Source organism: Melospiza georgiana, chromosome 6, assembly GCF_028018845.1.
Source record: "Melospiza georgiana isolate bMelGeo1 chromosome 6, bMelGeo1.pri, whole genome shotgun sequence".
In the NCBI taxonomy this organism is placed as follows: Eukaryota; Metazoa; Chordata; class Aves; order Passeriformes; family Passerellidae; genus Melospiza; species Melospiza georgiana.
In genome coordinates this window covers 49,804,637-49,820,237 of record NC_080435.1, presented here as the reverse complement: position 1 = coordinate 49,820,237, position 15,601 = coordinate 49,804,637, and the positions used below count along the sequence as shown (strand labels likewise).

The 15,601-nt window shown below is 38.1% G+C and overlaps 1 protein-coding gene across 2 annotated transcripts in view; it reads right to left on the bottom strand.

Annotated features, from left to right (window-relative positions):
* The window catches only part of TUNAR (TCL1 upstream neural differentiation-associated RNA), a 162,447-nt gene that overhangs the window by 52,614 nt on the left and 94,232 nt on the right, over positions 1-15,601 (bottom strand). For both annotated transcript variants that reach the window (XM_058025421.1, XM_058025422.1), the window contains one exon: positions 9,931-10,049. The gene's annotated coding sequence lies outside the window, so the exon portion shown is untranslated. The remainder of the gene's footprint in view (positions 1-9,930; positions 10,050-15,601) is intronic.

Below are 15,601 nucleotides of genomic sequence, written 5' to 3'. Positions count from 1 at the left end.
ACTAGCAGGTGTCAAGGAAGAACATGAAAAAAGCATGGTAAGAATGTATTTAAATTTTATGTAGTATGTTGGTTTCAACAAATATGCAACTTAATGACTTTCAGAGCTGGAAGTTGCATCAACAACTATTCTTGGATATTCCATACAAAATTAAAGTATAATAAAGACAATATTGCAGAATCTGATATATTTTCAAAAATCACTTATATAACATGATGAATTATATAATTGTTATATATAGAGATCCTACCAAAATTGAAGAAGTTTTGAGTACTGTAAGATCTAGGAATAAAACTCCAAGTAATCTTAAAAGGCTAAAGAACAATCCTGAAAAACCAGGATTCATATTAGAGGGAAAAGAAAAAACGTTATGCATTTAGATTACACTACACAGATAGAGGATAGAGAATGACAGATCTGCTCTGCTGTGAAAGATCTGAGGATTAAAATGGATCAGATCAGAGCACGTGCCAATAACACTGCCAAAATCAAACATGGTGCCTAAATGAAAGGCTGGCTGTAAGAGCTGCTGCAGCATCCACTGGAGTAGGTTTTCAGTTACAAGCACTGCTCCTCCAGAATAGTCTAGGTCATCTGAAAGGAGCTAAGAGAGAGGAATGAATGATAGAATTCAATAAAATATTGCTCAAGAAGGGTTGAATGGATCATATAATCTAAATGAGAGACATTTGAAACGAACTTTAACAGTTTTCAGATGTGAAAAAAGCAGCTGTAAGGAAGAGACTAAGCAATTCTCCATGAACACTACACATAAAGCAAGAAGTTTCTTACATATATACCAACAAGGAAAATTCAAAGCCAGGTCTTGGAAAAATTTGTGGACAACCAAAATTATTCACAAAGCTCAGTCACCAGCACTGGAGTTTATCTAGGAAAAGTTAGACAAACACCTATCAAAAAAGGCTTAGGCATAAATGACACAGCTTCTTGTTAAGGGAGTTGCCATCCTGGGTATCTTTTCTTTTTTGTGTCCTTTTAGTTTCTTTTCTATGTTTTTGTAGAGGCAAAAAAACTACTTGAACAAATCACCAGTGGATGTTATAAAGTCTCAATTACTTCTAGTTGCATTTGAAAATACAAGTCCTTCCTTCTGAAACACACTGTCTCTCAAAATTTAGTATATGTGGCTTTATACAGAAATGACTGACAAGGTCTTTCCTTATTTTTTTTCTGAAGGAGATTAAATTACATGCTTTTAGTGCTTTCTTCTGGCCTTACTATCTAGATGTTATGAATAGATTAACTGAATACTGTTGAGTACTGCAACACATTGCCCAGAGGTGTTATAGAATCTTCAGCCCTGGGCAAGATGCTGTAATTGACCCTGCTTTGAGCACTGGTTTAGACTGCACAGTCTCCAGAGCCCCCTTCCAGCTTCAGCTCTTCTGATTCTGTGAGATCCTGTGATTTCTAGATTGCAACTACATTAAGTGCATCTTATCACCATGAATCAAGTGAAAACTCTGAAGCATTCAAGAATGAAAAGAAGAAAAATCAATGTGATGAGCATTTTCTCTCCTGTCATGGTCCACATGGCTTTTTTTTTTTTTTTTGGTGATGTATCCTAATTATTTTTGTTCCAACTGGATTGCTTTTCTAATGAAAATTAGGCTGTTTTCTGCTGTTATGAGTGTGGGAAATGAATCTGGTGCAAGTTACAGACCTTGTGAGATGCCACCCTGTATGTATGTGATAAGCAGTGATACAAAAATGTAGAAGGAGGTTTGGTAAAATAGAGAACATGATGAGATGCTCTGTACGAATTGGGAACTATAAAGACCAATTTAGCACAAGAGTTTAGAGTGGATAATATGAAATTTTAAATGAGAAAAAGGTAAGTTTTCAATGGAATTTGCTTAAAAGAAAAATAGACAAAATACTGGAAGATGTTAAGTGTGCAAAGAAAGGGAATGGAGGCAAAACCAGGAGGAGTCAGCTTCCACAGTTCAGTGAGGGCTGCTGTCTGATTCTAGGCCCTCCCCACTGAAATCTGGAGTTGTGTCATATGCACAAAAGTCACAAAGTCACATCTTTGACTGATATAAACCCAACCCTTCTGTGAATGAGGGTTTTTCAGTAATGGCTCTTTCTAAAGGCTCACAGAGAAGGTTTACCTTTATCCCCAGGACAGCAGAAGCAGAACCTATCTAACCCACTTCTCTGTTAAGCTCATATTTTCAGAATAAGATTTACCTCCTTTGATTTATCTGATCCCTCAGAAGAAACCACAGACATGGACAGTGGAAACAAATCCTTCTCATGATGCAAAGAAGAGAGAGATGCTTCTGAGTGGGAGTGAGAATCACAAGTAAACCAGCAAGCACTAAGCTAACCAGAGGTAGTAGCATGACATGGTGTCCCCTTACTGAAACTCTGAGCTAAAAGCTTGTGCAAGCCTGACAATTAGAGACTCAAACCATGTCCTGGATGTTGGCACTTATACCAAGTACTTTGGAAACAGAACACTCCTTAATTCCTTTAAATGGCTGAAAAATGGAAGTGGTGATTATAATTTATGTTATAGATTAGAAGTTAAGTGCTCTTATGCAGGAAATAGAAACTCTAAATATGACACCTTCCCCAGCCTGGTGGTTCAAACTCAAAATTTCCATCTTCCATCAGCTCAGCTTATCAATTTTAGAAGGAAGCTTTGGATGAGAATTGCTTTCCTGCAGAAGCTCTGTCATCATGCAATAAAGAATTCACTGTTCCCATATACTAAGAAATTTACTACTCAAATTTACTAACAAATTGAGAATGTAATTTCATTTTAAAATGAAAAATAAAGGCAAAGTCACTGTTAAAGAGAATTCATCTGTGAATGGCAAATTGCCTCCCGAAGCAAATGCACTCATTATGCTCAAAGAAAGGATGAGATCTCCCACAGTTAAATAAAACTAGTAGGAAAAATAATTGCTTGATAAATCAGAGTAATTAAATTTTGCACATCTGAACGCTACTGCACCTCTGTCTCCAGTACAACAAGGCCAGCCCTGTAGCAGAGAAACAGCACATAAAGCTCAGCCTTCACTCCCTGAAAAATGTACCACTGAAAGAAATAGCCCACCTTTTCCCTTTTAGCTCTTCACTGATGAGGAATGGGAAATCCTGCCCCACAAAGCTATTGGGATCAGAGCAGCCAAAAACTGTGATGATGCTATCTAGTTCCAGTTCACCTCCTGCAAACATTCCACCAATCATTAATGTGTATTCTAACATTTAAAAAACACAAAGCAATAGACTCTTCTTTTCTTTGGGAACCTGTCTGACAGGTCATTTGTTAGTTGGTCTGTCTTATGTGTTAATTTTTGTGTGCCAGGTAAACAGCTGTTTCCCCTGATAAACTTCCACAGGAAAAATAAACTTCTGCCACAATCCTTTCAAATTTCAAAAGTTAATTCTTGACCATTTAAACAATTTTTGTGTTTAGGCTACTTAAACACAGTTATCTACATCTAGGCATGCACACATTTATCAGTTGTGCACCTACCTGCTGCAGTCAGCAGAAATTCAGCCAATGCAACCTGGAGCACAACTGAGTTCACCCCAGCCAAGGGAAGCAGCAGCTGCTGAGCTGAATCACTCACTCAGCTCCAGGGGCTCCAGCCTTGCTCTTTGTTGACTCTAACAATGGCTTTGATACTGAGGGCTCAATGCATTGCCCACACAGAAGGAGCCAGTGCCATTTGAGATGGACAGCACAACCTGCCTGTCCTGTTGGCAACACATCTTGCAGAGCTGTCAAGGTGCCTTGCATACTGCAGGGCATCTGAAATGCCAGCAGTTCCTGTGTGAGGGTGACTGAAGTGAGCCTTTAGGCCACAAACAGACTCCTGCAGGTAGGCATAACAAATTTAGGTATCTCTGTTGTCAGCTGAATCTCTGGAATTCAGGAATTTGAACAGCTTTATCTGCAAAGGCCGTGGCACTGCCACAGGAGCATAGCATTCATAAGAAGTGGCTTGTTATGGTTTCCCTCCTATTCAACAGGCTAACAGGAGGGAAGCACAGCACAAGCTCATTCATATCTGTTCCTCAAGAGTACAAGCATGCCTTGCATACTCTGTCTTCAGAACCAGTCAAGCAGAAATCACCAGCAATTACTTTCACAAGAGTTACAGAAGAATGATTTTGGGCTTAGGGTCATTTTAAGGCATAGCTATATGATCAGATTTAGATGGTCATAAGTTAACTCCACATTTTATGTCACCTCAGGTTCACATAGCATTTAGACAGAATAACCTTATTACAGAATAACATGTGAACTAAAAATTCACACCTCTCAGTTTATTCATGCAGGCTCAGTAAATGGCAAACTGGGCTATGATCCAAGGTGGAACTGGCCTGTGCTGCAGAATCTTGGGCAGAGAGGGCATCAGATGCCAACCTTTATGTATTTAGGTACGCTCAGATACTTTGGTGCTGACTCCCTCACTGCAAAATCACCAGGAATTTGGTACACTGGAACATCAGGCAACTAAAGACTCATGAAGCACTGAGAGAGCATATCTACACAGAAACCTTTTGGCAATCCATTTTTGACAAAAGAGAAGTTGCCTTTTATTAAGAGAATCTAAACAAAAAGTAGTAATTTCCCCAAAAGCTTAATGTTCTGTAAATATCAGTTCCCTGAGCAATTTCCTTAAAAAAATTCAGATAATCTTATTACTCATGTGATCTGTGCATTAAGTCTCCTTTTAACTTCTCCACTACAGCACTTCTGCAGGAATTGACCGTAATAAATGTGATTATGGATGCAGTTTACACAGGTATAGCTCCTGATATAACTTATCCATTTGGTAGTTAGCTATTCTTTTAGTCTAGATACTGCCAGATGACTGAGCAAGTTCTTTGAGCCTCTTCCCAACGTGCCTCCTGTGTGTATGTGTCGTGTCTGGCAAAATCTGTAGTGTCCACTGAGAGAAAGCAGACATGGAGCAGATGCTCGACTGCATTTCTTTCCCTGCTTGACTGCAGTGACTGCTTTGAGAAATAAACAATCCACTCGGTAAAACAAACTGTTGCAAATGCTCACTATGGCTTCTATCATTTGATTATTACCTTGTTTATACTCTTTCCCTAAACAGGTTTATTCAAATTCCCCTACCAATCTATACACTCCTGAATTTTTATCAGCTATATCTCTTCCCTCCAGGCAGAGCCCACACTTCCTTTTTGCTACAAGACTTTTTTATCTACACGTAGGATTGGATTTTGTGTTTGATTTTGTAAGGTACTTATTCTTGGAATTAGTTCCTGCTTTTTTATTAAGGGATGGCATGTTCTATTAAGTATTCCATCTCTAAATCAGACAGTGAGAGAAAAAAAATGTGATGTCTCCCATTTTCAGATTTGAAAGAGCAGCTGATGTCAGAAAGGAAGATAAAAAAGTTGACCTTATAACACTCTGGTTCATGATGATGCTGCCTCTTAGTCTCAATGTCCAATTTATCTCAGAGCACATGCAGGGTGAAGACTGCAAAGTAAGACTAATGGGTATGGCAGAAACATGTGCAGTAATTCATCATCATAACAAAGCATAACACAATTATCAAGAATTTCCTGTAGACTTGCCATGATTACATGGAAACAAATTGTTTCGTCTGCTCAGTTAGAAGTGCAAGAATACTGAACCAAAAACCAGAAAGGGATTGTTGCCACCTACATACACAAATTATCCTTTTAGGAAGTGACAAATGTACAATTTGGCTTTCTTTTTGGGTTTGTACACTGAAATAGTATTCATTCAGTGCCTGGCCAAATGGGTCTCTATGTTCTGCAGCAGGACACATCACAAAAAACAGGAAGAAGAGGCAGCTGGCTGCAGGGTTTGAGGAGTTAATGGATGCTATCACAACATCTTTTTCCTGCTTGCCAAAGCCTTTATTGCAGAAAAAAATTCAAGTAGAATGAAGGAAGGGAAACCTTTAATTAGTTGGAATTTACTTAGTAAAAAAAAAACCAAAACAACTTGTCTCTGCTTGGCATATCTTCCTGAGCAAAGACTAACATCAGCATCACTTTGTGACTAATTTGGTTTGGTCCTGTTCCTGGTGTTCAGCTACCTGGAGTACAGTTTAGGCTGCTGTTTATTTGACTCTCCTCCCTGAGGACCACTCTTCTGTAGGAAAATTAAAGCTATGCAGTGCTTACACAGACATTTCTTGCACTTCTGCTGGAGAACAAGACCATTCTGAATAAGCACTAATAATAGACAACACTGCAAGTAGCTGCTTGGGGCTCACATGCTTGAGAGACAAAATATTAAAGGAGAAGTCACTGCTGAAAGGAGCAGATAGATTGTATTTGCTATCACAGATCTCTACTGTGTTTCAGTGATCATGCCACTTAGGTAAAGCGGGACTTTGAGAGCTAAAGTCTAATTAAAATAAGTGGGCGTTATATAACCATGCTCAGAAGGCAATTTTTCTGCAATATTCCTTGGTGACTAGAAGCTGCCTTTCTTTAAAGCATTTACACAACTCAGCTCTAGCAATTTAATGGTTGGAAGATGATAAGGAAATAAATTAGATTTTGGTACACAGCAGTGAAATTAATTTCAGGGGTATATGTAAGGCTTAGCACTTAAGTCCCATAACCACATCACGACCCATATCAACTGGAAGGTCCCAGTTTTTCAGGGAAGGCTGGATAGCACACATCAGACAATTGCTTTTTAGAAGATGTCATCATGCATCATGACAAAAGTCATGTTTCAGGGAATGCCTTCACTCCACCAGGGTATCCATTATGGTCAGGGCTGCATTGCTGAGGTTCCAGGGAGGCATCTGGCCCAGGGAGGGAATGTAACCTTCCTGTCTTTTCTTTTGTTTTAATTGGTTTGCTTTTGTTGTTTCTTGATCTTTTTCCTCAAATAATTTCCTTTATTGATCTTGTCTTTTCTCATTTTTGTCTCTTTCCTGGTTCCTTCCAGATTAGCACCAGGATGGAAGTCCCATGGGGAGCCCCACTTGGCCCCTTTCTGCTAAGTCAAACAGCCAGCCTTGGCAAAGTGAAGACATTCTGATCAGAAGCAATGGGGGGAGCATTGGTGGGGGGGTCTATTTTGGGTGTCACAGGTTGGTGATAATGTGTCACACTACTGCAGCCCAGGTAATGGTGCAGTCACTGTGCTCTGCCAGCCCTTCTCTGAATTACAGCCATGAAGGAGCCGTGTAAGGTGCAAAGACACCTTAGTTCCCTCACTCTGTCTGAGCCTGGTTTGCCAGAATTGCTTCCTTAAGGAATGCTGCACAGAACTCAGTCTCCAGGGAGGGGGAGCCTGCTGCAATCAACCTCATGAAGGAAAATATATCAGCCTCAAATTAATTTCACTGTATGGATGAATTCTGCCAAGTTCCTGGAATTTTCACAAACCAGTTTCATCTACCCTTAATTTACTGATCTACTTTTTAAAATGTAAACAACTTTCAAATAAGATTTTATTGCATTTGGATATAATTCTTGTCATGTTCTGTACTTTTCTGCTTCGTTTCCAAAGACTGTTGTGATGATTAACTCATGCATTATGTGATGCCATGTGTAATGCTCCCTTGTGACAATAACTCAAATTGCTATTTTCATGCTATCTTCCTGTCTCTCACTCTTGTTTTATTTTTACTCTATCCTCTTACTCATTTGAACAGAAATATTTTCAAGAATATATTTCTGTCTCCTTTTGCCAATTGACTGCCAGCTCACAGTCTAGAAAAAGACTGGGTAAGTGGAAACATCCAGTTCCCACAACTTTGCTTCCAGTTGCTACAGAGCTCACTTTCCCAGGAATTCTCCTGGACCTTCATCTGCAGAGCTCAGTCACTCATCAAAACATCAGCAAGTTGTATGGGAACTCTTTGAATGCCTGGGTAGCCAATGAGACATACAGCAAGGGTTCAGCTCAAGCAACCTCATAGCTTTACAACTTTTTTATATTCAAAAAAGGATTCAGTACTTTTAAACCTTCATTCTGGATATCAATAGAGAAAGAGAGCTTCTGGATGTTAACTGATCATGGATGAAATGGAATTATAATTTTGAATATTAATTATTCTTAATGTGAATAAAGATGTAGATAAATCCATTTCATTTTACCATTTGAATAGAAGAAACAGGACTAAAATTTAAAGTCCCATAATTCTGACAGTGATGTAGGAACTCATATAACATGCATGGAGAACCCACAGCAATGGAAAATCCTGAAAAATCTAGGAGAGAAGAAAGTGACAGCAGAAGACATGCAATCAAGAGAAATCTGAGGTTTCTCTTGAATTCTAGTTGTCCTTGATTGCATCAGTAATAAATAACCTGTTGCTGTTCACAAACTCCATATCCCAAATCTGTGTAGAAAATGGTAAGAAAACTAAGGACAGGAAAACTCAGCTTTCAGGATAACCTGTTGCTGTTCACAAACTCCATATCCCAAATCTGTGTAGAAAATGGTAAGAAAACTAAGGACAGGAAAACTCAGCTTTCAGGAGCAGGCATAATTTAATCACCTATTTTCCACCAAGTGTTCTGTGTACAATTGTCCCAACAAAGGAGAAACCAGAATAAAACCAGAAAAGTCCATGCAAATAGATGTTTGAGGTTAATAACCCTTGTGAGCCTATCCAGGCCTGGCACCAGAAAACTCTATCATTCCATAACAAGAAGTACAGTCTAAAAAGATTGATTTAGGTTTTAAGTCCACCTCCTTGTGAGAGCAGGACTGTTCTCAAAATACTCTAGGCAGTAGTTTCTAGTTTAGCTTTTAATACACAGAGCAATGGCTTTGCTGTTCCTTGTCTTGAAATCTACACAAGTTTGGAATTCAATATCCACTCCTCAGTGGCTTTTGCTGTTCTCCACTTTCAGTTGCTATATATACAACAGAAAACTGCAATTTACATTAGATGACCTTGTATGAGTGTGCTCAATCAGTAAAAATGTTTCCTGCATATAGGGGCTATATGGATGCAGCCTCAATAGCTGCCAGACTTTGGAATGGAAAAGGTGTGTGTGTCTTTCACATCACAACTTGATCACCTGTTCTTTAATCCTCTCACTCCCACAGAGGGAGCACCCCAAGGAACATCTCCAACCAGACTGCTCCTCCTTGCTGTCAAGGTCACTTTCAGACATTGGGAAATATTCATCTATCCTTAGCCAGTAAACTGAAAGACATTTCACTTTCTTTGTACATCCTCATCTAATAATGTTTCTCTCTGAATTGCCTCCAGTTCACTGCACTGTTAATTAACTTTTATGCACTACCAGAGATGAATGCATCTCAGCAGTGACTTAAGTGATTTCTCTACAGCTTGTGTTTCAGTTTTCATTCATAAAACACTTCAACCTATATTAGTCAAAATGGTCCCCCTTTGTAGTATTTCTGCATTTCCACAGTGTCTCTCATTGTAAAGTAAAAAAGAACAGAGGAACAGAGGAAGTAAAATTTTAAATACCAATATTTGTCTTTGCCTGAAATACTCAACTTGGTTAGGGGGAAAAAACTCTATTCTCTGAGTGTTTTCAGCTCTGTACATTCTACATGCCATTTCCATTATTAAACAACAATATCTGAGCCTTGCCTTAAATATCAATATAAAAGGACCTTAGTTGTTTAGCAATATTGTTTTAAGTTGAAGTTTCATACAAAAAAAACCAACCCAAAAAAACCCCACATAAGCACTACAAAATGTGTCACTGTAGCAAGGTTTTCTTTAACAGCCTGCAAACAGCACACAGCTTTTCCTGCACATTTTAAGGACATATCTAGAGTTCACAAGCACTTTCAATTTTATCACCTAATTATTAGAGAGACAATTTGCAAGAGTAAACAGTTCATACACCATCTGAAGCTCTTAGCATCACAATGAACATGGCTATAAAATTATTTTGTTACATAATAGCAGAACGTGTGTGACTTACACAAATGTTGAATCATTTAGAGCTTAAAGCTGAGGTTTCCCACACTGATGGTGTACAGATTTCTGTCAGTGGTCTGCAGCTGAAGGTTTACTGTTGTCTGGGTACACAGTATTCATTCCCTATGGATAGAGGGGAGAGAAGAGATTAATAACAAACAAACTGACCAAGAAAAAATACTTTAGTTTATCAACAGCAGTAAAATATTTTTTGCTAAAGACTGTAACCCTACAATTTCTGTTAAGAAAGTTTGCATTTTATTATGATTTTGTCAAACATATTGTTTATACTGAAGCTTTATTTTTCAGACCGTTTCCTCTTTTCCAGTCTATCCATTTATGAGAAAAAAAACCTACACAAGATGTTATTTATAGGGTATTTTCAACAGGCAAAACTCCCTCTCAAAAACAAGTAAAAATGAAAGTGTTAGCTGGCTTAGGAAGCCTGATGTCACTGATGATGGATAAAATGCAAAATGTGAATGTACAAGGAATTTAAGCAATAAAAGGGAGCAAAACAATTGGAACTTAGTATTTTGGGACAAAATCAGGAAAGACAAAACCATCTGATGCTCAAAGATTTCACAAAGAGGGATTTTACAAGTCCCTGAGCCTGCAAAAGGACGATCAGGGAAAAAAGAGGTGTGCTGAAGGGAAGAACTAGCAGTGAAAAGGTTAAATGCCTTTTTTGCCTTTGTCTTCACAGGCAGAACCTGCTCCTGGACCTTTGTGTTGCTGCAAAGAAGAGGGGCATTCATCAGCAGCAGTTCAGAACTGCCTGCAGAATGGGCACACTCAGCGTAAGGGTGCCCACGGAGGTGTCCAACACCACTGTGAGGTGACTGCTCATCACCTGGGAGAAACTGCACTCGGGGGGGAAATAATGAGAGGAAACAAGGGTAATATAGGTCCATTTTAGGGGAATGATGGCTACAACAGATACCAGGCCACCACCCAACACCTAGGGACCATAATAAACTCAGTAAGTAGAACAGCAGAAACCTCATGAAGTTCATCAAAGTATCAACTTGGAGTTCTAAGAAAAATAACTGCAAATCTTTTGGACCCATTTTGGGAAAAAAATGTGATTTTTTTTTAGGATAGGCTGAAGTATGTTTTTTAAATAACATGTTCAACAGTTTTGGTTTGTCCTACTCCAGGTAAACCATGTCATATTTCAGTATACATCATTTCCATAAACAGTTGCTGAATTTGCACAATATTATATATATGTAGCCATGGTTTTGTCAGAACTGCCTCTGTGACTGTCACAGCTCCCCTTTATTCTTCTGTATTGTTTGCTCATCTTATTTAACATCATTCATTCTAATTTCCATGCTAATAAACTCAAATTAAAAGCCACAGATAAAACAAGAAACCAACATATACTACTACACAGAAAATAGACCTTCAAATTGCTGTCTCAAAAACACATTTCAAATTACAAATTACTTTTTTTTTTTTTTAACCAGTGGTGGCTAAAATCAAGTTCAGGAATACATTCAAGAATATTTGTTTATTTAACATAAAAACTTTCCACTGCCACAAAGTGGAGATTCAATTGCTCAACAATCACAACCAATTCCAAACTTTCTCAGGTCTAATGAAACCATTGCGTTAACTGTATTAGTTATCCAAGCAGTACAACTTGCACTGCAGGATATAAAAGATTCATGTCAGTAGAGATTTAAGCTCAGAAAAGTAGAACAATACTTAATGGTTAGTGAACTGCATTGGAATATTCCTTAAAGCAATTTCTCTTTTTCTATGTCTGTGTTACACTGGGTTTTATTTCACCCAAGCCAAGTGAAAACTTCAAATACTTAAACAAGTTAGGGGTTTACTGCTACCCCAAAATTCAAGAAAAATGTGATCATCCACATTTGTTTCATAGAGAAACTGCTTTCAGAAAAGCAAGAAATTGTGAGACTTCCTGGTTAGCCCTAAGCTTAGAAGCAGTAATGAAAAAGAATAACTCTAATGAAAGCAGCAGATTAAGCAGGAAGAACCTTTCCCGAAGTGTAATTCTGGATGCTGAAATACACTGTAGTGAGAAGCAACCTGCATGAAAGACACACTGCAGTTCTTCCCAAAGCCTCTGTGTTGGATTTCACCTTGTGAGGCAACAGTGAACAATAGAACAATGGAAACAATAATTATACTGGCATCCTACATTTCTGCTCTTTTAATAATATTTCCTCTCAAATATTTAATTCTACAGCTGCACCCTCTGAATATTTTAAGTTTGATTACAGAGTTCCTGCAACCTGTTTTATACTGTTTTTGCCAGGCAATAACCCAAAAGAATGAAAACAAGCTAATGGAGAGGTGCTGTGAGCATACTCACGTGCCACAGGTAACTAACAGAATTTACAGTGCCTTCTATGAAATCTAATGCTTGAGAAAGTAAAAAAAATTGATTTAGCCATCAGTCTTTTGTCTGAGTTCACCACAAATTTTCAATTTCCTCCAGTTACCTTAATGCTCACAGGAAAAAAAGCTTGTGTTCAATCGACACCTTTCATGTTTTAGTCTCAGATTGTTGTGCAGCTCTTGATTTATATGCAGTGGGGTCAGGTAGCTCAAACCTTGCAAAACTGGGGGGTTTCTGCCAGATTTGATGGACAACATCATTCCTTTAAGAGCAAACAATTCTGTCTTCTCTAGCCTGTGGATTTCCTTTAACTGTCTATCATTTTGCTTTTCACACATATCCATGTATGTTTTCACCTAGGCATACTTGCATGGGCTGCAAGTATGTCCTGCTTCTACCTTACTCTACTTTTATCCCTATTCCATGTTGTCAGCAGCTGCCTGTTGGAACTACTGCTCCCACTGTAACTCCAAACCTGTTTAGGTGCACACAGCTCCCTGCCTCTGCCACCTTCAAAAATCCAGCATGCTCCTGTGCTGGTTTATGCTGCCACAGGGATTTATGCAACCCCACACCAAACCATGTCAGGGAATCAGCGTAGATGAAACTTTAACAAGCAGAAAAGCAATGAGCCCCTTTATTCAACACTGCTGGATTAAGTCATCTTCAGGTACTTGTATTACTATGGGATCAGCATTAAAACTTCAGGAATTCTGACCAGCCCTGAAGTATCAACAATAAATGCTCTAAATATCCCTTAACACAGCAATCTTGTTAGAGATCACAGTGTCTGGAACAGGAAAGCTCAGTCCTCCCCAGCTTCAGCTTATCTGCATGCAGTCCAAATTTTTATTCCCAGAACATGTCCTGGAAGCATCACAAGCACGTTATCTCAGAGAGAGCAACATCTCTGCCAGTGCCTTCTCCAGTGGGGAGGGTGATGCATCCAAGACTTGGGATAAGTCTTAACCCAAGATGTTCAGCTTAACCTGAAACAGCTCAGGAGCTTCTCCCATGGGTTCTCTTCTTTCTTATACATCCCTAATGCTCTCTGTTTTCCTTCTGTGAGCTGCAATTTTTAGACATTGTTGGGACAGACAAGAATCACAGGCCATTTTATTTTTTGATACTGGTGTAGATGGACAGAAGAGAGACATATTTTGATCTTTCTCTAGACTTCATTTTTGTTCTTTAACAGTTTAAATAGATAGGCAATTTGAACAGGAAGGATCTGTTGTCTCAGGAAAAACATGATCACCCTTTTAAGTATTCTGCTCATGTGTAGTGATTCATACCAGGCCTTATGCTTTGGAAGGTTTGCGGTTCGAAATGTTAATTAACAGATATAGTCCATTTCCATATGTCTTCCTCTAAAGGTTACTGCAACAACATTTCCTGAATATACTTTAACAATTTAATGGCAGCCTGGCAGTAGTATCATGACAAATAAATTTAAGTGGCATACAGGTTGCAGTGGAGAATACAAAGTATAAGAAAGCAATGTACTTTTTATAGAGATGTGACATGAAAAACATTGACCTGTGGTCCCAAGTAATTTTCATAAGACAAAAGCTTTCATGGTAATAAAAACAAATCAGTCAATGTTCTGAAAGACTAATATAATAAACCATCAGGGAAGCTATTCAGCTGTGTTAACTCCATTTAACAAAAGAGGAGTCATTATTATTCCAACTTTAAGTACAAAGTTTGGTGACAACTTTAGCTGCACTATGACAAAGTGATTCTTGATTAATGAGAGATACTTCCAGAACTGGCAGTGGGACTCAACATGGAAGCACATGCTACCTTGCTGGTCATACTGAACAAAACCAGTTTGATATTAGGACTGGACTTAAATGACAGGACAGAATTGCAGAGAATCTGAAGATAGTGCATTAAATATTACCATACCCAAGAATTTATATACTGACAAGTGAATAGAACGTGGGGAAGATGGAATAGCGGTCAGGTGTGCCAATATTTTTTTAAGGGAAGGAGAAAAAGAAAAGAAGAGGAAAAAAAGTACTTTTAGTCTAAACTTATTCTTAACAAATAGATACTACACTGTTTTTCAAGAGAAACAAAATTATGCTTTATAATTTTATTTTTGAGGTCGTATTGCTATAGCCACGGAATAAGGGAGAAATTAAGTGAATTACAAGCAATTTGGGGTACAAGTAGAAAAGAATCACAGGTTATGATTACAAACTGTGCTTTCTAACTGTGAGTTCATCCTTACACACACACTCCGCAGACATCATTTCTTGAGGAGCTGAAATGTTGTAATGATTCTTTTCTTTATGAACCTCACTCATTTGTCAGCATCTTTGCAGTTCTGATTTATAAATGAGACAGTATTTGGAAATATCAAGGTACCAAATAACTAGCTGGAAGTTTTTCAAAATACTAAGAAGATCTCATTTTTTATCCACCCCTTTCCTTATCCTGCATTGAATTTTGGAGACTTTACACACTTAACAAACCAGTTTGGTCCTTATCTATACTACAAGCAACTCCACCTAAACCCAGATGGGATTTTTTTTCCAACTGCACAAGGTCCACTCATTTATGCCAAACATAAACTGTCAGCCAGGACTCTGCAATATACCACAAAAAGTTGTGAACTATTTATTTGAGAAGGGAAAAACAGACATGCATAGGAGAATATTCAGAATAGCAGAATAGCAGAAAAGGTAGAAAAAAGGAAGATAATTGAAAGGAATGAGTTGTACAGGCAGAGCTGAAAAAGGAATTACAGATAAAGATATGCAACATCTCTACCTGATTAACAAAATATAAGATAGTCAGTCTATGACTGAAAGGGCTGCAAGAAACAGGAGTGTTTGAAAGTTGTTCAGAAGTCTTGTTCCTGCTGATGCAACATGAATGGCTAATTATGATGAATATAATACTGAGGTATTCCACTTGAATTCAGGTCTACCAGGTACCACAAAAAAAAAAAAAAAAAAAAAAAAGGGAGACAATTTAATGCCCTATCATCTTAAGATATGAAATGATAGGGGTAAATAATGAAACAGATGTGAGAAAAAAAAATCTGACAATACCCCTGTTATTTGATCTGTGTTTAAAACTAGATTGTGAATAAGTCTTCCAAGACTTCCAAGAACAGCAGCAGGTGCCACATTAAAATTTATCATAGTAAGAAAAAAAAGACTTCACTCTCACAGAAGACAAAGCATACAAGTATTCTGGACTGCAGGAAAAAATCCAGTCTCAGCAAAGATGAAAAACTACTATCCATCTTTAACAAAGTGTAATATTTAATAGTGACTGCTCTTTA